Raw genomic sequence first — 25,098 nt, 5'->3', positions numbered from 1 at the left:
ATATATTCAAATATATATATATATATATATATATATTTTTTTTTTTTTTTTCATAGACAGTGGATACCTGACTGAAATTAAAAGGAATTGTTTCGAAGATGATACACATTTCTTTATGTTTGCAGACCCTTTTTTCATAATAGCTTGCTGAGTTGGGCCACATTATTTAAGTGATCAAAGAAGTATCAGATACCTAAGTATTAGATACCAAGTATTAAATACCTAAGATTTCAGAGTTCTTTGTATGAAGGAGTGGGATTTGAACCCGGGTTGGCTATGTGAACTCGACTTCCAGGAAGAGTGAGACAGCTTCCTTGGCACGATCTTCTGATCACCCAGCAGATCCTGAGGCGGCCTGCTGCACATGGGCTGGGAGGAGGCCCTCTGGAGTCAGCCCATTAAGATTCTAATTACTCAGGACAGCAACACATTCTTGTAATCTTTCTCTGAAACAAAACACCAGAAGGCACTTTAAAAGCAGCTGCACCTCAGTGGCACACTTCTAAAATTACTTCATACAGAGGCTTCATACCCAGAAAGCACCAAAACACAAGTATTTTCCAGTAGGAGTTGGGTTAGACTCTTGAAGCTAGCAAAATAGCACAATGTTTGATCTAACATTGCTAAATCACTTTTATTTTCAAAATGACTACATCTCCAATGGTTTTTCAAATGAATAATAATTGGTCATAATAAATGTTAATAAACAACTCACCTAATATAGTCCCAATTAGATCAGTATATTAAATATATGCCTTTGCATCATGTTTATTAAATTGAATAACACTTTAACTATTTTCTTAGCATTTTCAACATCAGAAGACAATATCAGTATCGTAGAAACTTTTTTTCCAAGACATTTTGTTTATTATTTTAATTGTATGTTCTCATATCACCAGTTATATTTCAGTATAAGTGAACTTAGATTATGTGCACTCTTAATCATTAATGTGTACTAGCTAGTGGTGAGTAACCTCTGTGTGTGTTTTTTTAATATTTTTTTATTGTAAAAATACTGTACAGAGGGGTTACAGTTGCATGAACCAAGGTAATGAGTACATTTCCTATCAAACATTGTTACTTCCTCCTTTGTTTTTCCCCTACCTTCTCCCTCTGTGGGTTTTGAGTTCTAAGATGCTTGACAGAAGCCAGAGATTGAGGGGGCTGGGAAGATGGCTCAGTGGTAGAGTGCTTGCCTTGCATGCTCGAGGCCCTGGGTTCGATTCCTCAGCACCACATAAGCAAAAAAGAAAAAAGCCGGAAGTGGCGCTGTGGCTCAAGTGGTAGAGCGCTAGCCTTGAGCTGAAGAGCTGAGGGACAGCACCCAGGCCCAGAGTTCAGGCCCCACGACCAGACCCAAAAACAAAAAACAAACAAAAAAAAAAGAAGCCAGAGATTGAGGAAATAAAACTTACAATATTACCTGTCAATATCCTTGAGTTACTTAAGTATTCATGAACTTGAAACTATTGGAAGAAATAAAGAAGCAAGGACAAAGTATTTGTAGCATTTTCCTGCTCCTAGCTCCCAGGGTTATATGAGTTTAGACGCATTGCACTTAAGTTTCTTGTGCAGAGAAATTGAAGCTCTAGGGAATTTATGGTTTCAGTTGTTCAGGTCAAGTTCATTGATTCTGGTATATATCTCTGGAAGTTCAAGAAAGCCTCACTCCACAGATCCTGGATTCCTAGAGCCACGAAGGGCTAGAGTTATACTGTTTTATAAGGTGAAAGAAAGTTCTGTAGGGGAAAAACACCTCATCAGGGAGCGACTGACATTTGCCAAGACAGGCTCCTGTGCAGACTGGACCAATTTTCCTTGGGTGTCCCATAATGTGTGTCCAAATTAACTGAAGTTTAACCAAAGACCATTATAACTCTTAATTTCGAATTGTGTAATATTTAAGGTCACCAGCTATTGAGGGGAGATTCTGGCTTCCCTGTAGATTATGGGATGAATAGGATCATTACAACATCTGAACTCATAGAATTAGCCTCTTATCCCAAGGAATGTTTATAGATTTAGTAGTGGCTCTGTAATAACTTGTTTCTGTAGTTGACTTTAACAAAACATGAAAAGACCAATTAATTAGTTAGTATAATTATATAAATGCTTTAGAGTGGAAAAATGCAAACTTTATTTATGAGGTAAATCTGGATTAAGTATCATCATCAGATCAGAATATTGACATCTAACCCAGAGGCTTCTAAAGTGATGTTAACTGAAATTATGTCACAATTACTATGTATAGTATTCCTCAAAACTCAGATACCTGTACTCTATGTCAAACCTGACAAATCTAAAACTGTGTGAGTAGAAAATTAAAGTCTAATATTTTTTATCTCTCTATATTCTTACTAGCATTAAGCTTTAAGGAACAGGCTTTTACCTGAGATATTAGGTGTTACAGGCATAATTAGTCTACATATATGTTACATGTATGTGAAGTATTGTATAGATTATCTTGATCAATCTATCTTTTTAAATAGTGTTTATGGTAAGTGATATTAGAATTAACATGTTATAAAATTATATGATATCTATACATAACCACCTCAAAAATCCTTATAATTATTATAAAGTTAAGTTAATTTTAAATTATAATTATAGAGATAGTTACTTTGACATTGAGTCCTTTGAAAAATTACCTTAGTGTCTGTTCCAAGGGCTATTTTAGTTTTTGCAAAGCAAAGTATTTTAATAAATATTTGTGGAATCAATGAATAGAGTATCTATATTTGAATTATACCATGTTAAGTGCAAAATATTTCCATGCATTTCTAATAAAATTCAGTCACAAGTGTTTCATTCCATTCTCTAATTAATTTTCTTGCAATTCCCTGAACTGCTTGTCTGTCATTGGCTGGCAGTTTTCCAAGCAGGACTATTGCTTGATACAAGCGGAATTGGTAGAGGTCATGAACTCAGTCCAGGATAGAACATATTAAATTCTCTCCCTTTATTGAATTTTTGGATTTAAAGTGCTTTATGTTTCACTGGGAAAGTGTCTCTTAACTTCCCAATGGAGTGTTCCTAGGGAGGCTGTTCTGATTGCCAGAGGTTGAAGTATGCACTGTTGCTGTGAGGTTTTATGACTCAAGAGAGGGTTGTAAACCTCAAAAGATGGAGTGTCCACTAATGGGATGTCATCTTTGTGCCTACTGGCAGGAGACAATATCGAACATGCAATCAAATTCAAAAGAGGTCAGATTGGAAAAGTTAGAGTTGATTTTGGAAGGCGAAGAAAATGCTTTGAAGCTTTTCTAAAGCAATATGTGTTAAGCACTTATGGACAGATTGTTTTTATAGAATGAGATTTTATCTGTGGTACCATTTAAATGGGAATAGGTATACTTATCTGGACTGTTCCTCTGAACAAAATAGGTAGTCACTCACCTGTGGCTGAAGTGTTTAAGAAATTCTTCTACAGTGTTGAATTCAACAAGGAAATATATTTTGACTTCTCTCTGTACCAGCACCATTTTCAAACTGTATTTTGACAAAGCCATTTACATACTTGAGATTGCTCCAATCATTATAATTCATAATGTGACCACAGGTTCTTTAAATCTTTTAATTGATTCCCTTAGGAAGGATACGTACATCAAAGGGTAACTTTATAAAGAATATTACTGCATCCCAACACAGAACTTGCATTAAAAAATGTTTTCCCCCCAGTGCTTTCTCATTTTGACATCTGAAATTGCTTTTCTCAAATCTGTCGACAAGTTCAGAAACAACATAGTTAAATGAGTTCCTGGCATTTGAGAAAATGTTCAGTTTACAATGAGTTATAACTTTTAAGAAAGAAAAAAATCAAACAGGATTTCCGGACTCCTAAGAAAATTTAATATAATTTAATTTCACAAAGGTCCCATTTAAAATAGAAAAAAGGCACCATATGTTTTCTTTAAATCTGTGAACATGTAAAGTTAGAAAGAAAACAAAAAGTTTGGGAAATGATTGTCTGGGTGCTTCATGCTCTCTTCTTTAGCTCTTTTATTTTTTTCAGAAAAAGAACTTGGTACAGCTGAATAATTGAGCTGTTCTGGCATTGGATAACCTTTCTAAAGAGTAAGAAACACAACTCTATGATATAGTGCAAATTTCAACAAAAGTCTGGGATTAATTTGTCATTTTAATGAATCATTGACTAACATACAATACTTTAAGTCTTTCATATGTCAGAAACAATATTCCTGAAGTTAATGACAGAAATCCAAGTGTTTAAATTTAGTGTAACAAACATAAAAGGACTACATGACTGTCATGTTTTCTTTTTCTTTTAATCTCTGCAGCATTATTTAAAAAGACAGGCAAAGACACAATCTCAAAGCAACTGTGAATTTATTAGCATTTGATAGTGACTCTTCTTTCTTGGCAGTGAAACTTGAATTTCACCAATATACTATACCAATATACTATCATATAAAACATGCTACTTCCCTTAAATCATCACATACCATTTAAGATGACAGATGTTTTTATATTAATCTTGGGTTAAAAAACTTGAGTACTAAAACTTGTTTTCATGAAAGAAAATTTTCATCAAACGTGCATGCTTATTGATTATGCATGTTTGTATAAATTTCACTACACAAAAATGAAATCTGTGTTAAATGTGAGTTTGGATTTTGAAAATTATATTTTGGTATTTATTATCCCATGCAATTATGGTTTTCTCTAGTCTATGATCATGTATTTAAATTGTGCTGATTCAGTATTTTGACTGGAATTTTATTATTATTTGTTAATAAAAAACAGGTGTAGGTATTTTAAGATCCTATACTTAATACACTTCTTATATTTATCATTATGTATTATATATAATTCTAATAAAATATTTTTTGCTTAAAAAAATAAAAAACAGACGAGGATAGGATACTGTGCAGGTGAACTTCATATACACATCTTGCCTTTGACATCTTCCTATGTAGAATTTCAAATCTCCATAAAAAAATGTTATGAGAGTAAAATAGTAAAAAAGAAGTTCTTGACTCAATCGCCAAGTCACTGACTTGACTTCAAAGCCTGAGCTTTGAGGTTTATCAAAGGCTTGTAGTCTTTGGTGTTTGAAGAAAGGGGAGTCTAACATACTACAACACTACCTCCCTATCAACATTCATGTTTGAAAGGTGCGAAGGTGGGATGTAAAAAATTTAGTTACCTAAAATGAGAGTATTAGATCACATTTTTCACTCCCGACTCTGGACTGGAAGGAAATGGATCCTGTACTACGTCCCTTCCTTCTGTGCTTGAGTCGGTCTTTACCACCTAGGAGCCAGGCATCAAAGGCTCTTGAATAAACATTGGGTAGAACTATCAGGTGGTTCTTAGCAAACCATCACCAAATCAGACTTCAAATACTGCCCATGTGGTAGGGAGAAGTTCCTCTACAGGTGATGGAGTTCTGACTACGAGTGATTTCATAGCATATATTCATAACACCTGTTCCTCTGCTTTGACAGTTTTTAAACAGAGCAACCATTGTCAAGGGGATTCTTAGACTCTTGAATGTTTGTGTTTGTATTGTACCATAGAGATATCATTGAGAAAACATTTTATGTCATATAGAAATTTTTCTATATTTAATATTTAAAAATGAACACATACTTTTCCATAAAAGATTTGTGATGAAAAATTGGCAACAAAGATTTACATTAGAAAGAACTAGACATTTGAAAGTGTGAAAGCTTCCAGCTAAAAATTACACAGTCCTGGGATACAGTTTTTGAAGTGCTGGCAGAATGAAGTATGTCTCCTAATTTTTACATATGATCAGAGGAACTGCTTCATGTCTTGGTGTATTTGAGATTTTGATCCCTAGTTGGGAAATATATGTTTGATATACATTAATACATATTTTTCGAGTGCACATACAAAGTCAAAAACAGAAGGATTAAATTAAAAAACCTGCCAAAGATAAGAAAGGAAAGAAAATAAGTGAGTCTTTTGCTCTTATTTTTTTTTCTTTAATGCATGAACAGCTGCCTTGTGTGGCAGCTCCAATTTTACATCACCTTTACAACGAAGATAAAAATTAAAAAGAAGAGATGACCAACAATGATTTTATGCCAATAAACTGGAAAATTCAAAACAAAAACAAGGGCCAGTGTCTACAGAGACTGTTATTAGAAGTTAGGAATCTAAGTGGGACTTGAGATTTCTGATAAGGGCTTCACGCTTCAGCTTTGCAGCTTTGCAGCTTTGCAGCTCCAAAAAGGAAATGCAAAGAGATGAAAGTGGATGGGAAAGACGCCCGCATTAACGGATGCAGTCCTACCGGAAGTTCTCTGCAACTCAGATGCCCATTGGTCCTTCATCCAATCACAAGGGCGCTACTCCTATGAGACAGGCACCTTACACCAGGCTCCTGTTTTCCATGTTGCTCCTTGAAGGAACTAAATTCATGAACCTTTGGGGACACACTTCAGACACAGAAATCCCCCCTGGCCCCTCAAGATGCATATGCATTTTATAATGTAGAAATGCTAATTACAATCCAATAGTTCTACGGTCTTAATTCATTCAGCCAAGGTCCACACTGTAAATTCCCATACCTCACCTGAAACCCGAGACAAACTAACTCCTCCTGGTTTTGAAATGATAAATTCAGATAGGTTACCTATTTCCAACACAAAGGTGTGGATAGACACAGGTCAATATTCCTATTCCCAAATCACATATTGGAAAGGTTTTGTTTACATACAAAATAATGTCTGTAGAAATACATGCTGTCAGCCAAGACATCCTTTTAAATCACAAATAACATTACAATGAGTTGCGCACTGCTAGACATAAAACGCTTTGAATCAGTTCTACCTGGTTGCATTTTTGCCTGGATCCCGACTTCATGATCAGTTTCCAAATTTCAGACGTCTTCAGTGGTGCTTGCATGAGCCTGGTTTTAGGTAGAAGCTCTCTTTTTAACACAGTGTCTACCATACACCCATTCTCTCCCTACCAACTCTTTCCTAGAATGCCAGTGTTAGAGAAAGATGCTATTAATGGTGTTTAATCGGTAGTAATGATCGCAGTAGAATAACACCTTTCTATTCGTTGTGATAGACATATAATCCTTTATGAGAAAGAATAATAAATAGGTTTCCACACTCCATCAAAAAGTGCTGTCAAAGCCGGACGCCGGTGGCTCACGCCTGTAATCCTAGCTATTCAGGAGGCTGAGAGCTGAAGATCGCAGTTCAAAGCCAGCCAGGGCAGGAAACTCCGTGAGACTCTTATCTCCAATAAACCACTAGAAAACCGGAAGTGGCACTGTGGCTCAAGCACTCGCCTTGAGCTGAAGAGCACAGGGACAGCTCCCAAGCCCAGAGTTCAAGTACCAGGACCGACTTAAAAAAAAAAAAAAGAAGTGCTGTCAATTATTCTTAATAATAACTTGGGAATTTTGTTTCCTTTGTAGTTCTGACAATTGAACTCAGGACCTTGCCCATGAAGGTAAACAGTGAAAAATATTCCTGGTCAAATTTAACAATGAACAATATTCCTAGTCAAATTTCTCAGTTTTAAACAGAATTTGTATATAGGGGATAATGCAGAATTTTATGGACTATTAAATATTTTTATTATACACTCAAAATTGTAGAGATCAATTTTGGAGAACGTGAGGATATTGAGCCATTTCCACGTATTAATGTCACCACAATATATGTTATGTGTTTTATGTTTTTTTTCATTTTTTCTTAAATTTTATAAAATAAATAATTTCTTATCTATTACTTTCCTTGTCTCCATTTTGGTTTTCCAAAGATAAAGTTCCTATTTATGTATTCTCTTTATTCAACATTCCCTATGTGGTGTCATGTGGCTAAAGGCTACATTTATATAAAAAAATAAAATAGCCATTTTGTATTGGACGTGTCCATTTTCCTTACTTCAAACAAACTTCTAAGTATGGGTTTGTAAATCTTCGGGGAAATGGCTTTGCTGTCTTAGAAAGCATAGGTGGAAACGAGGGTGGATGGTTGCGGGTTAGCTTTGAATGGATAATTTATCAGAGGCATTTATCCAGAACTCAATTGACTTGGTCCCTGAGTGATTTCATGATAAATTTCTAGAGCAATCTGACAAGCTTTTACTCAGTTTTTCTCTTAATTCAAACATCCATCTTTTTTACATAAATTGAAATGTGATAAATGCATTTTCTTTTATCAGAGTTATTTTGTAATACTCTTGTTCATTCAACTTCATATTGAACTGTCAGGATTTTGAACACTATGTTTTCTGAGGAACTGTCCACTTTATTTTTGGAAGATAAAGAATTACAAGTTACAATATTTTCTTCATTTTCTGTTAAAAGATATGATATTTGTATATGATTAATATTGCATAAAGGATGTATTAATATGTGTTAAACTATATTATATTATTATTTTCCTAGTGATATAAATGCCAAATGGATATTTGGTGAGAATAATAAAAGTTCATAGATGCTTTTATGTTTTATTTTCATGTTATAGTATATCTTCATTTTATTTTTGCATATGATGTACAGAATAGCAGCACATTATGGCCGAAGAACTACTGTTAATAACACTGTGTTATATACTAAACACTTGCACAAGAGTAGATTGTAGATTTTTCTTTTTTGCTAGACAAATATCCACATAAATGGTAATTGTCTGAGGTGGGAAATAGATGGATATTTTTGGCAGTAGAAATCATTTCAGTATGTATCTGAATTTCAAAAACACTATTATAGAAGTTAAAATATAGAAAAGAAATAAAATTTAGAATACAATTATATTATTAATTAATGATTATAATAAATAACAATAATACAAGATATTTTCATTCTGGCACCATACCATCTTGATAAATTAACGTATTTTTATTCCATTTACTCAACTTCTACTTAGCAAAGTTTACATTGCCAGCAAGTTGACAAGTAATTCAAAATACTTTTTGGTATAAAGGCTTTTGGTGTTTTTGTAAAATTTAGAGTTCAGTTGTACATATATCGTTTGAAAGTAGAACCAATGTCTTTATGTTTCTTCAAATATCTACTTTGGGTAAACACTGTACTTTGTTCTTAAGACCACACATCATTTCACATATATTATTTTATTTGCTTTTGGGTTTTCTTAAATTGCGTCCTTTGGTGTTATTTTCCCTGTGGGCATCCATGAAAAGCTTCTCATGTCCCTTGATTTTTATTGAATGGAAACAAGTACATTCTTTTGTGACTGCAGAAACTGCTCTTGAAAAGTCTACTGTGCCAAATCAATTATTCACCTCTCTGGTTTTCTGATATTGTACTCTATAATGCCAGTTGTTGAAAACAGTCTAAGACAGACTTATTCTTCTGACATGCAAAAATAACACTTAGTAGCTAGCTATTTGCATTTAGAAATATTTTCTTTTATTGCTTACACATCTAGTAAGACGGACTTATTTTTTTCTGGAACAAAAATTCAGTGCTCCGTTGAGTTTAGAGGTTTTCTACTAAAGAAAATCTCTTTGCCCATTTGGTTATTTACATTTTCAAAACCCATCCATGTTGCTTTATTGTGTCACTATTTTAAAAGGCAATTTGTGTATTAGAGTGACTACTGAAAGTTAATATTTTCAAAGGGAACAACTTGCTGCCACTAGATGTATTTGACCTAAGTCAGTGTGACTGGGCTAGGATGAACTGATAGCTTTAGTACATTAATTATATAGGGACCATTTTCCCCTTAGTAGGATTAAAATCTTTTGCAGCCCAGATGCTACTTTTGCTCCCCTAGATTTCTCAAGAGGCACAATAGTTTAATTAAAACTACACATAAATTAATATTGTGCAGCCTTGAACTTAAACACCTTCTGTCAGGAAGGTGTGAACATGTTGAAATACATCTGTACACAGGAAGTAAGTGATTCTGATTAAATTGCATCATATTTTAGGTCACTGGAAGTGTGTGAAATGTATTTTCCAATTATTCATTTTAATTTTGATAATAACTGTTCCCTCAGTGAATGCATATGATATTTTAATACTAATTTAATTAAAAAATGATTGGATTCCTTGCTAGAATACAGAATACACAGAAACACATAACTTGAGGGCAGAAAAAAATGAAGGAAATTAAAGGTTTTACAAGTGTGTTTATAGACAAATTGAATGAAAAAATAGTGCTCAGAATAACATCTGAAAACTATATATGTGATTAGAATCCTAAATATCAAACAATGCAATTTAAATGTTAATAAATATGAACCTTTTCTCTTAAATTAAGGCTCACACTTAGAAAATAGTAACATATTGGGAATAAGAAATTTGTACAAAAACATATCTAGATTTTATTTACCTTCTAGTTTGTCAGCATATAAAATTATATGTATGCTTATATTGATTCTAATAAAATAACAATTAATGATATTTCAATGATAGTAGGTATATAGATATAGAATTTGTGATGAATTGACTTAAACAACAGAGTCAATAGGAATGTCACTATCAGGATTATGGAAACAGATTTTACTGAGAGACAGAGCAGCTCGAAATGAGCATATGGATATGGAGATAACATATATCAGCTTGGTTAATATAAGTTTGCATCTTATATAATTTCATTGTGTGAAACCTGATTGATTATTTACATATTAAGCTGGGAAAGCAGCCTTTCAGGTAAGCAACAGAAATTTATAAATACTTGGACCTATGCACATAATTCCAGAAAAAACCATCATCTTTCCTCTTCATTATCTTGAAAAACATATTAACTCTTCTAAAAGTAACTTTTCTTGGTGACTTTTAATAAAGGCAACAAACAAACAAACAAACAAACCCTAGATACATGTCCAAGTTAAGTAGTCTTGAATTCATCACCAGACTCCCAACCATTATCCCAATGACACTGACTGCATTTTCTTGATAAATTGTCAATCAATGTTCTATTCTTTTTTGGTCATGTACTAAAAGGAATGTGGATCTATTCTTATTTGTGTAAAAGCTGAAACCACTGTATTTTCTTACTCATCACATATTTATAGGACAGCATTACAATTACTATATATCACTGCTCTAAGTAAAGATTACCATTTAATACCCAAAGAACCATTTATCACATCTCATTTTGCATATACGATTATTATTTGGTTATGGTTTCAACTGTTATGCATACAGCAATGAAAATCTTCACTCTTATGTGTGACATTCATATCTTCGAGTCTATCTTTCCCATTATTTTTAGAAATGGACTCTGATACCGATAACTTTTTGAAGGTCATTGGATAAGAGCCTGTCAGAATCTCTGGAAAATTGCATTGAGGTTTTGTTGTTTTCTGTGCCAGTTGAGGCTGGAACTCATGATCTCCTACTCATGCTCAGCTTTTTAATTTAGGGCTGGCACTTTACTGCTTGAGTGAAATGTCTCCATTTTCAGCAATTGGAGAATTTGCTAATCTGCCTATGCTGAGTATATACTTGATTGGAGAAGTGGTATAAATACAAAGAACAAGAAAATTACGGAGAAACAAATAAATAACCTGTTTATTAAAGTATAGTATAATTGGAACTAAAGTCATGATATTCTCTTAGAATATTATAAAGAAAATCTTTCTGAAATTTTCTGTTGATACATAATAAAGCAACAAAATTTGCACGTAGGGATGGGTGAGAATGTTGAAAGGGGTGACAATCATCAAGATGCATTGTTTACATAACTTACTTTGTTAAGTGGTGACACCTTTATACAACTACATGAAGATAATAAAAACATAAAGTAGGAAAGAAAGGAATTGATTAATGGAAAAAATGTTGCTAAGTAAGACTAATTGACACTTGAATTGTTAGTTTCAGTATCTTTGTACATAGCAACCGAGACAAATTGCTCTATCTTACCTATAAACTTACTGAGAAGGTACTTTGTACAGTGAGACTTATTTTTAACAGTCAGATAACCAAGAATGAAACTAACCTTGATTTATTTTTCTGGGAATATCTTTTATTTCTAAACATAATATCAAGCAAATAAAGAAAACAGTTTAATTGTGAACAATTATACTTCCAACTTAGTCTTCTTAATTAAAAAATCTGTATTTAAAATAGAGCCCTTTGCACATTTTTTTCTCTTTAAGAACTTCTAGCAGTTCTGAATAAGTTTTTACCCTATTGGTATTCATTGCATTAGAAATCATATAATGTCCTTTTATTGATGGAGAAAAATAAGAGTTGGAAATGGGAACTACATAGACATCATTAAAAATATGGGGAAAAAACAACACTCATTGGTATATGATTAAAATTATAGCCACGATATTTGAAGAAATAAATCTTGCAATTTTTCCTTTAGTCAAAATGATATTAGTTTATTTGTTGTTTTATTCAAGAAGCCAGATTAATGATGATGGCAAACCAATCAGACCTCTATCCTGCTGCTTCAAGTCTTTGGCCCTACCAAGGTTGATATTGTCATAGTAACAGAAAATGTTATAAATGCATGTTGTAATCAGTATTAGTAAATCTTCAGTTTTTATACAAACTCAAATGTTACAGAGAACAAACAGCTCAACCACAGACCTGTACAACAAATAAAAAGCTCACACTTTTATCAACAGGATCATATAAATAACAAAAGAGAACATGCTGAGGTCATTGTATGTTCCAAGAGGACTAAAGAATAGGTGAACACAGCATCAAAGTTCAATAGTTAAAACTAGAGATGTTGCGGGCACTGGTGGCTCATACCCGTAATCCTAGCTATTCAAGAGGCTGAGATCTGAGGATAGCAGTTCAAAGCCAACCTGGGCAGGAATGTCTATGAGACCCTTTTCTCCAATAAACCACCAGAAAACAAGAAGTGGCACTGTGGTTCAAGTGGTAAAGGGCTAACCTTGAGCTGAAGAGCTGAGGGACAGCACCTAGGCCCAGAGTTCAAGCCCCAAGAACAAACAAACAAAAAAACAAAAAACAAAACAAAAAAAAGCAAAGCAAAAAAGAAAAAACACCAGAGATAGAAAGTTCTAATATTCTCTTTAACCATAACACAGGAACATGAAATAAGTAACTTTTCTTTGAAGAATAGGCTTGTTGTAAATAAGATGAAGGTAGAGATATATCAGGTGTTGATAGAAACAATAAAAATGAGACTGAAGAAAGAAAAATCCCAGAACTAACTCTACAATTATGGGGAAAGGCTGGAGAAAATTTAGATGGCAATAACAGCCAGTTTATGTCACTTAAATTTTACTCTACCTGCATATATTCTTTACAGTAAAAAAACATAGAATTAAGTGTCATAAAATAGAATAGTATATAAGGTTGTATATTTTTACTCATTATAAATGTTTTCCTATAAAGTATGCAAATATAAATTTTATGATTTTTTTCAAATATAGAACTATATTCATGTAAGTGGTAATTTCTGGTCTTTGCAGTAAAAGCAAGACTGATCTAGAACTTCTGAGTATGTTGATGAGCTAAATAAACCTTGGATGACACTGTTTTAGTATTACTTTCAATCAAAACTGAAACAGAGATAATTATATTCATTATTGCTTGTAATGGTAGATCTTTTATTGGTAGAAAAGTTGATACTGTATTCCATATCAGGCTAATAAGAGGAGATTTATTTGGAATATGTTTAAAATCCATTAGGATTAGATAAGTCTAATGGTTATCAACACTTTCTGAAGAAATGCTAAAGGTACAGTGATTCTTTCCAGCAATATGACTCTAAACCATAACTACTAAGAGAATTCTGTGGGTGATGAAATAATGAGAGTATTAACTAAATAAATATTGCAAAGTATTCACTTATTACTGAATAATATAGACATTATATATAGTGCAAGTTCCAAAAAGCAAAAAAAAGAAATAACATGATTTGTCCATCATAATGGATGAATTTTCCTATTCAAACTAAAACATGTATTTTCCATAACAAAATAAAATTGTCCCATATATACAATAAAAAGTCTGACTTTATGAACTAACAACATTTTGTTTTCTTAGCAACATAATTGTTTTCCACTTAACGAGCAACCATTACTCAAGTTTTCCACATACCAAAATATGTTTTCTCTTTAAACCTTTCTGTAAACCAAGACCATGTACATAATTTCTCTGTGTCTCTTTAGAACACTCCTCAGCCTCATCCTTTCTCATTGGTTCCTCTCACATTATGTCATTGGATAATGTCTTTGGTCTTAGACCCTTGAATATCCTTTAAACAGAAAGATAAAATTCAGGACTCCTAAATGTTGTGAAGAACATAATTATACTCAAATTTTTACTACTTGTATGAGATTGACATTTAGCTGAATGCACGGAAGTATCTAAGGTAAACTTGACTACCATATTCAGAAGTCTTAAAAAAGCTCAAATCAATTTCTAAAATAATGCCAGGCTACTTTTCTTCTCTGTGTAATTACGTTTATTTCCCCATTGTGTCTACGATAGCTTACACTGTAAAAGTTTCTATCAGCCATTTACTGAATAAATTATGATGAAACTTATCTCTATCTTCAATATATCCTTTGATTTATTTTCTAATTCCATCATTACTTCCATATTATTTTATTTATCATTCTTCTGAAAGGAAAAATTTCCCTGTTATCTGGGGCTACTATACATAACGTTCAAGCTAGAGTTCCCATGGAAAGGGCCAAGGCTGTGCTACAGCATCAAAGACAACTAATAATCAGGCTCTAAATCCAAACTTTATGTTGTAATCTAGGAGATTAATTATACACAAAGAACAAAATAAGCAAGTAAATTATGAGTGAATCTAGAAGGCATTATGCTTTGATGTTAACTTTTCCTCGCATGTCCGGATGCCAAAGGTTTTGTTGCCCAGGCTGTGATACGGTGGGGAAGTGGTGGACCTTTCATTAGATGAAGCTCATTGGGGAGATGCCCTTGAAGTGACCACCAGGATTCTCTTTCCTTTCTCCCTCCGAGAAAGAAATGGTTGCTAGGGGAATAATTGGCAGAGGAAATGCTGCTTTGATTGGACCTTGATGGGTCCTGATGCCTAGAGAGCTGCAAGGCAGTTGGAACACGGGAGCAACGCCGGGTTTCCTGAGACAGAGCCCCAGAAGATAAAGCTTTGCGCTCGGCACATACAGATTTATTGACAATGGAGTGGGGAGGCGTTGCAGGTGGCAAATCATCCATGGACTTGACCTGGCCTCTGTCATCGCACCCTGCTGCTGTGTTGCACTGGCCTTTCTCCAGGCAGGTGTCGGAGAGAGGGGTCCAAGGAGAGCAATTCACAGAGACGGAGAAATTGCACACTTTTCGTGGCTACCCTGGAGGTGGTCATTCGTGTCCAGATTCTGTATGTGATTTGAAATTGGACTCTGCGGGGATTCGCACAGTAGTGGAGACGAGGCACAAGGGAATGAAACAATTCGATATTTGGATTTCCACTTTAGATTTTAAAACAAAGAATCAGGTGAGAGGATAATTTAGGTGAGGATAATTTCTGAGGTTTTGTTTTATAGGCTAGGATTCTCCCCTCTCCCTCCAATCTCTGTCTTTCTTTCTTTGCTCTTGTATATCATTACCATTCCATGGGTCTGCATTGATTCAATGTGTTTCCTGGTCATAAAACTATTTTTTTTTTAAAGAATCAAATCGATAACATCATAGCCATGAGAATTCTCTCCAATTTAGTCTGCATCTGTTCCCCATTCACTAAGCCATTGCAATTTCCTTTTCTTTTCTTTCCAGGATTTGGGACTAAACTCCAACTTGGTGCCTGACACTTTAACCCATTGGCTCCAACCCCACATTCCAATTATAATAATATATTGCTGTCAGATTTTGAATATTTGTATATTTACTCAATGATTTCTCGGGTTCCACTGCTCAGGTCTGATATTTCAAACTTACACACAGAGGAAAGTGAAGCAATAGACTTATCTGGGAAGTAATGGAGAGAGCCTTTCTGGATCAGGACTATCTTAAGTGGACATACTGGAACTTCAAGAGGCTTAAGTTGACAGGTGAATTTCATGTGAATGGAGTCTATTACATTTTTTTATATCTTTAGAAATGACTGCTGTAAAGTGAAATCCCTAGAAGAATAGTGTCTACCTTGTCTCATAGGAATGACATATGCACTTTTTGATGTGGCTTGAAAATGCACTGAACTTTTTAAGAAAATGTTTCTAGATGTGAGCAATAATCAAAGTTTATCTTCCATGCAGGCACCTGCATGACAACTGACCCATATGATTATTGTCTTTTGGAGCATGTTTTATTTATTTCTTAGTTTCAAGTTCCAATGTGGTTACTGGTTTAGTAACTGCAAGATGAAGCATCAAGGTGCAGAAAGAGTTTAGGGTCAGCAGAAAGATGAAATCATTCTTGATGACCCAATCAAATGTAAGAATGAAAGAACTCTAACAACACTGGTAACGATTAGCACCAAAAGAGGTAATTCATTCATTCATTTGTTCATTCATTCACTCATTTCCCACCATTTGCATGTGCTTGTTAATTACCCACTTACCACTGTTCTATGGACAGAGACACAGGGCAGAGGTGGAAACAGACCAGATATGTAAGATCCAGGGCAATGAATTATTCAACTATTGGCAGTTTAAGTAATTCATAATATACATTTTCTAAAGATGTTTATACCACAAGTAAAGTTCAAAGCTTTGTTGTGCTATTCACTAATCTCAACTATCTTCATCCACAAACTATTAGTCTTTAAAATTTCAGTACTTAAATTTTTCCAAAGTTTCTTGTCTTGGATTACTATCATGCTGTTTAGCAGATCAACCTACATAGACATCTCTACATGGTTTTCTCTAAGATGTCAAATATATTAAAATATACATAGTAAGTCAAACAATGTAACCATTAAATCACAAAATATTGACCGTCTCTTATGCAATAGGCATTACAAACAGCCTTTGTTCTCTAAAGCAATCTGTACACTAAATGTACAGGTGAGGTTATTATGTCTGAATGCACATCTCATGAAAAGTCTGTAACAGAGACACATGCAGGGTGTGGAAGTCTAAAATCTTTGCAAGAAGGAGATTGTGAATTTAAATAAAATGATTATTGGAGGAGTAATCTCTGATATCATGGCATTTAGGTAGAAATCTCATGAAAGCAGAAATGAACTCTGCTGAGATCTAGGTACGTGAAATGTTCCAGGCAAGAAAATAAAGTAGAGACATAATTTTTCAGATAGAGGCAGACCGCATATGTGATAAGCATCAGAGAAATAGCAGGTTGAGGGAGAAAAATTAGATCATTAGTTATAAGCAACCTAAAAATGATTTTGCATGTAGTCTGATACTCTATAAATTTTATGAAGTTTTGGGAGTAAAGTGAATACATCAAATATGACTGCTAGATAATTACACTCTGAGATATTCAATAAATAATGGCTGGGCAGAGAATGCTGCCCAGTGAAGAATGCAGACAGCTGTCAGCATTGCATATATGTGCATGTGTGCACATGTGTGCTTGATTTGTGCCATTTCTGTGAACAGTGAGCACAAAGCACAGACCAGTGTCTTGCCTTTCCAGGTATAGCCAACTCTTTGGGCACACATTGTCTTCTAGCTGGAGGGTTCCAAGCCAGCTCTTTATTTTGGGAAGAAGCCACTCAGCACACTTAATCACTATACACCAAAAGTCCACTCTGGGTTCCAACTCTGCATTTATAATCTGTACACATTTCATAACATCTCATAATGATTTACTTTCTTCCTCTGAGTATGCTTTTTTTGCTTCAATCATTCCTCTTGCCCTGACGTCAACCTCAAGGCATGAATATGAAATGTTTGAGGATAAGGTGACATATTTCACTGTCAGGCGATACATTTTAATAAGCACTGAGTACAATTTTGTAATTTCAATTTAGTACATTGTCAACACAGTGAAATCTCATCATTGATTATAAAAATTAGGCAGTAATTTGCAAAATTAGAAAGGTAAACTTTTCAACCAACAGCTTGGGCCTTTTTAAACCTTAATTGTTGTTGTGCTTCAAGAGTTTAAATAGCTTCCTTAATGCCAATTTGCTTTGAAGAAATAATTCTAAAATTACCACTTCCACATGCCCGCCTGCCTGCCCTCAAATTTCATATTAGTATTTCCTTTTTGCAGCTAATAGAACCCAGATATTTATACTTGATATCAGGGAATATTCATTTCTTCATTTAAATAATGAGTTCATTCATTCTGCTATTGAATATTTGATAATAGCAGAAATACTAGTCTATATTCACATCTTGCCAATGACCTTTCTTTTCAAATCTATTGCAACCAGTTTTCATATACAGACTAAATGACTGGGGTGCAGTTTTTTTTGTCTGTTGTTGGGTTTGAACCCTGGGCCTGAACACTGGTCCTCAGCTCTTCAGCTCAAGGCTAGTGCTCTACCACTTGAGCCATAGCACCACTTCCAGTTTTCTGATGGTTTATTGGAGATCAGAGTCTCATGGACTTGCCTGCCTGGGCTGGCTTTGAACTGCAATCCTCAGATCTTAGGTTCCTAAGTAGCTAGGATTACAGGAGTGAGCCACTGGTGCCCAGCAAGGGAGTACACATTTTTAAAAGTTTATTTTTCATTGTTTAAGTTGATGTAAAAAGAGATTTCAACTCAACATGTCAATGCCCCTTGATCAATGCCATCCCTTACATCATTCTCCTCCATCTCTCCCAACCTCACTCATCTCCTCAATTTATTTTCTTAGTCTCATTTTCATACGTATATACATATATGGTATATTTTGAATATTATGATTGCATTTGCCCATCCTTACTCTCTTCATTCATCTACCTCTTCCTTTACAGTTCAACAAAATGGGGTGCATCTTGATAGGTCTCTTCTAAAATGCCCCACTTTCAGCTACTGACTTATTTCTTCTGTTGGCAAGTTTTATTTGTGAAATTTTCCCTCGCCCCTTAAATAATCTTCCTTATTTATTTCTCTGCGATGCTGCTTCTCTAAACCTTTTCATGGACAACTCAGAGAGTTCCCTGGTCTCCCTGTTCTGTTCTTCATGTTCCATCTCAGCGTTTTCTTTTAAATGCTTCCTCAGAGAAGAACTGTTCGTCAATACCATTTTCATCTCCTTCAAAACAGATACACGTTCCCTTCAAAGGGAATATGTGCCATGCAGAGCACTGAACATATTTCTAGTTGCTCGCTCCCTCTGTCTTCCCAAAGTGCTCTTAAAGATGCAATTCCATAGGGCTTGTGTATGTCTATGGCCAACTCCATTCACAGTCATCACTGCAGCCACCACAGCGGAGGCAGCAACCACCACAATGGGGCTTTGCATGCATCGGCGCAACCTGGGGCTCAACGTCAAATCCAGCAAGGCTAAGTGATGACAAATAACAAAGGTACAAAGTGAAAGACAGTCATAGCTGCACAAAAGATTACTAGCAGGAAACATAAACGGTCTGTAAGTGGTTCTGGCTAATGAGACAGGCAGACCAGGGACCTGGATGCCACCTGGTAAACGGCAGAAGAAGAGACCAGGATCAAGTACCCAGAGGGATGAAGAATTCAGAGTGAGAAGTTCTGTTAAAACGGATCCTTGCTAAAATTGAAAAATGCCATCACGCATGCACACACATGCACGCACACACCAAGTTAGCAGGGTATCCTTGGTTCTAAGGTGATAGATTCAAATTCAGCCCATGGGAAAACTCTGGTCATTACTTAGTGACCTCTCTGAGAGCAGAGCAAGTCGTTTTCTGTCCTGTGCACGTTTCTCATGAGCCAGTGGTCAATGCCCTCCCTGAACCAAGGAGTCCATCAGTGAAATCTTAGTGAATGAAAAACTTGATTAATTAATTTAAAAAATATACCCCGTGGATGTTGGTACAAAGAACAAATAATAAAATATACTCATTTAATATTTTTAATACTCTTTTGTCAAATCAGTGAAGTATAGGAAGTGACTAGCACATAAAGAAGTCAAGAACAGTGGGCCTCCGGGTCTGCCTTCGGGAATGTGGGGTCCAAACAAGAGCACTGGGTGTCACTGTCCACTCCTTCCATCTGTTCTTTTATGCATTGGCTTCCTTCCCAGGCAGCCCTTTGGCTGGCTTACTGACCCGGGGCAGCTTGAGTGGAATTGTCCTGTGTCTGAATTGTAGACACTTCTCGAAGGTTCTCTGGAAATTATTCTCCTGGTATCAATTTGTGCCAGGTTCCCACTTGTGCCAAAAAAAAAATGCCAAGCTCAGAGAAAGCAGCGATGAGGATGCAGACTCCTCTCCTGGAGCAGGGCGCAGCTCCGCTTCAGACAGAGACAGCACGAGCAGGCGGGCTGCGCATTCCTCATTGAATTCTGGATGGTATTGCCCCAAATGCTGAGAATGAATAAAAGTGAAAATGATATTTTTTTCTGTTGAAATTTAAACACACAAACAGAAGTAGGGGAAGTTTCAGGCAGAGAAAAATGCCAGTTCTTTTGTAAGTTAGGCAAACATGAAGAGTACCAAAAAATGAAAGCCAGTGACATTCACCAATGGAAACAGCCAGAAACCAATGCCAGACAACACTGGTTCATCTGGGGCTACAATTGGGAAGATTCGGGGCACACATGAGGACATCTAGAAAGTTTATTTGGCATTTTCTGTATGTGGCTATTTTCTGTTGATGTATCTCATGAATAAATACATGGAACTCTCCTTACAAAAACAAATGCGCTAACCTTTGGAAATAAATCACTTTCACCTTCAGAAAACAATCCACAGACTAAACGTATTATACCTATTAATAGTAGTTCTAAATTGCTATGTAATCAGTTTTAAATATAGTTACCCATACAATGTTCTTGCTATATAATTGAAGATGATGGCAGGTGATTCAATGATTATAATGTTGAAGATACTCATTTTCTTGCAGATTTCTAAGGAAAGCATGTGATAAATACCTCTTCAGATTAAAGTAATTGGTATACTTCACCAGATTGTTGATTTTATGGGAAGGATTTGCAGTTGTATAGATTTTTTTTTTGGTTTTCATTTCTGGAAATTGTTTTCTGGTATCAGTGCACTACATCATATATGAACCACTCCAGAGGAAATGAACAATCCCTTACATATTAGGAGATACGAAACCAATGCCCAAACCCAAACTGAACATATATCAGCAATGTCTGCGGGTTCTTTTACAAGGAAATTCTCTGTGGAAATACAGTGCATATGCCTCCACCACATTGATTCATTGGGTTTTAGGTTAAAGTGTGAGATTTTGTTTTCTTCACTATTCAACTGGAGATACCACACCATCACTGTAAGGCATTCATACACATACACTTTCATGCAGTGGTAATTGTTGAAGTTTCAAAATGAATAAGAAACAATGTAACTTTGAAATTAAATTAATATTGCCTATAATTTTAAGCCTAAATAGAATAGAGCCTGTGTGAAACTTTAGCAGTGACCCTACAGATAGGAGAAACTTGTATACAACAGATGTTGCACAGTATTCCGCTCCATCATTAGCAGAAATAATACAAATTCAAAACATATTTCCACCTAAAACATGTTTCTGGGAATAAAGATTTTTTTGAAGTAAAAAAAGTCGAAATAAAGTTGGTGATTTAACCTATTTATTTTCTTATATAACTTTACACAGTTAGAAAGTATCCATCATGAAATATGAGCTTTAGATGGTAAATAATCAAATACACTGATATATGTCAAGTTCACAGATTCTTATGAAGTTCACATGAAAAAATTCATATTTGTATTAAAAAACAGGGGCGTAGGGAAGATAGGGAAAGAAAGAACAATAGAGGGGGCTACATTGACTTCAATCTAATGTATGCATGTGTAAAACACCATGGTGGTACACAAATGTACAGTACATGAATTTAAAAAGTAAACGACAGGGAGTAAAACAGGCTGTGGTCAGTGTGTGTACAGTATTAGGGGAGGAGGTGAGTAGGGAAGGTAAGTGATAAGGTGAATATGGTCTAAACTCTTTATATGCACATGTTAAAAAAGCAGAACAATGAAACCTGTTGAAACTCTTTTAAGAAGAGGAATTAAGGGTTATAACAGAGTGAGCTAGAGAGGCATATTGTGTGTGTGTTTGTGTGTGTATGAAGTAACACAATAAATCCCTCTGTGTACAACTAGTATATGTAAATAAAACATCTCTGATTTTGAGAATGTAAGGTGCTTTGGGCACACACTCTTACATGCTTGTTAATGCCAGTTATTTCCAGTAGCCTCTTTTCTGGGCACGTGGTATATTGATTGCTGCTGCTCTGTCAGGTTTGGTGGGCCTAGATGGCTAATTCAAACCTCCCTATGACCTCCCCAGGATTTTATCACTTGATGGTGGGAATCACTTCGCAGTCCCTGGTTCCCTGCCATGAATGAAGATGAGGAAGACACAAGGCTTTTTGTGTTGATGCAGAAATGAATACTGGAGGAACACGTTTTAACAAAGATATAAGCCATGTGCCATTGGGTTTGGGTCTAGATGACCATGCTATGAGTCCGACGTTGTGAGGCAGAGAAGGCATTTGAGCTAGACAAAACTAAAAGACAAATGTGCATGCGCTTTGCCTGCCTTGAGGAGTTTAAGTGGCTTTAGAATGAAATCACTTCTGAACTCCAAACATCAGACAGTAAAATTAAAAATAAATGTTAAGGTAATGAAGGATACCAGTGTAAACCTAATCCTGCAGCAAGGGAGCTCTAAACTCTCCATTCAAGTGTGGCTGAGGGAAAAAAAATTGAAAAAGAGAAGTTACAGCATGATCCACATACCACAAAAATAGTGATGCTCACATAGACTCACATACACGGTATAGCATAGGGTAAAGATAAATCAGAATTTTTCCAGTGTTAAAATGGTATTGCAGGACTCATCATACATAATGAATAAAATCACTGGGTGAGAGTTTGGGAAATTTGTCTATGCTATTGAATACATATGTAGTACTACAATGGACACACATGTAAATTTTGGCTACTGAGAGGACTTTTACTTGCCATAATTCTGGGCATTTCAGAATTTCAGAGAAAAACTGTGGACACACAGACACAAAACAATGGTTAAGATACAGAAAAAGGAAGAGCCCACTTCCCAGATATCTCCGGAATTCAGGCAAGCACAAAGAAGAACCAACAAGTCAGCAAATGCCTGAGCTGAAGAGCTGTGAGAGGCTGACCGAAGGAAAGCATTACAGCTCTGTGCCTTCCAGTTTGATTTGTCAGTGAGAAAAAAATTCAGTATTTTTCCCTTAGCGTAAATTATGTTCTGGGCCAGTTCTCTTTCTTTTAGCTCTTGAAATACTCTAGTTTAAGTTGTTTTTAGTAGTTCGGATCAGGAATGAACCAGGTGAATAATGAAGGCTGCTGGGAGTGGAGAAACATCTGGAGCCCTTAGAGCACATCCTGAATTCTGTCAGAGGCCAAGCCCATCGGAGAGAAGTTTCTAAAACACAAGGTCATGGGACCCGGCAGTGGAAAACCCACAAGTCTGAAAGATCTTCAAGCAAGGAGAGGAGAAGGAAACAGTATAGACAATGGAAGAACCAGGGTGAAACCCAAGTCTTCAGCAGACACAGGTAACATAAATCAATCAACCAGCAAGCCCACATAAAGGAAATTAATTCCCAACATAAATATATACTTTCCAGATATCATCATTTCCTAATTTTAAGCTCAATCAATATGTACACTGAAAATACAATCACTGAACAAAAATATCAAGATGAAATTAGGTTCTTAAATAATAAGACACTACCATCAAAAAATAAAGCAAAAGATTGTATGTCCCTCCCCCACATTTCCCCCTGCTTTCACTGTATTTGATGTTGGTATAATTTGTGGAGGGGAAGGGGAAAAAACAAATTGTTTAGATAGGGATACAGGTGGACCCATTGCAACAATGAGATGTACAAGTAGTTATGTCGAAAAACGAACTTTACAACTTTGGTGGTGGGGGGGATTGGGTAAGGGGAACAGGGAGGGGGTATGGGAAGGGATGGGAAGGGAAACAAAGTAGGAGGACACAACGCTTGATAAGAAATGTACTCGTTATCTTGCCCATGTAATTGTAACCCCTCTGTACGGTATTTTCACAATAAAAAAGTAAAGCAAAAGAATAATAGAATTAATGAAGGGTAATATGGGAATCAAAAAAGGAAGATCAATGACATAGTGGTCATAATCAAATAGATAAGTAAATAATCTCTGATTTGACTCTGTAAGTCCTCTAACATCTGTAATCAGTAAATAGGGCACATACAGATAAATACTAGAACATTAAAAAAAATACCATTTTTACTAAATATCAAGCCATCAGTTCTCAAACACTAGGGTTTGCTGAATTACTTTTCAAAAAATCATGCAATCAAACATACTATGAATGACTCCAAGAAGTAAAAATTATGTTGATGCAAAGGACCCTATTTTAATCAAATCTGAAAGCTGTCTGTATTTCCAAAAAGAACAAATTAGAGGGAAGAGTGATATTATTGATAAAATTTGCAAATGTCCTTAATGACAATTTTTTAAAAGGCATAATGCCTTTGAACAACTAAAGTACTGTTCATTGATAAGAATAACAGGAAGTGGAAAGATTTTGGGGGATGGGCAGAGGGGGGCACAGGAGTATTGTGAACAAATGCAGTCACTTATTCAATGAATATTACGTAAAAATGAACTCTGTATGTTGATGGTAGTGACAGGAGGGTGAAAATGAGGGAGAAACAAAGAAGGGGTGACATTGCCCAAGAGCCAGGATACTCATCACTTGACTTACAGAATTATAATCCCTTTGTACAATTACTTAATGATAACCATTTTGAAAGCCTAAAAATAAGATAAAATAAAATGTACTTCTGCTATGAATTGCTTTGGGAAATTTCTTCAGATGGTGGTTGATTTTTTCCTGTTATTATACCAAAATTAGTGGAATTATAGTTTCTTAAAAGTTAGATTTGTAGAGTCTAAACTCTTCAGCTGTTTGCTCTCGTTTACATTAGAATTCACTGGCTTCCTTTGCACTTTAGACAGCACTTTTTTCCATGAATGGATTGTAACATCATTTATTGACCAGCTAGAAAACGCTGATTCAATGTGTGGATCTTGCAAGGCCACATATTACATTACACAATGTCAACAATCCAACCACC

The sequence above is a fragment of the Dipodomys spectabilis genome, unplaced genomic scaffold (assembly GCF_019054845.1).
Source record: "Dipodomys spectabilis isolate Male_0828 unplaced genomic scaffold, ASM1905484v1 ptg000179l, whole genome shotgun sequence".
In the NCBI taxonomy this organism is placed as follows: domain Eukaryota; kingdom Metazoa; phylum Chordata; class Mammalia; order Rodentia; family Heteromyidae; genus Dipodomys; species Dipodomys spectabilis.
Note: the sequence above shows the minus strand (reverse complement) of the source record.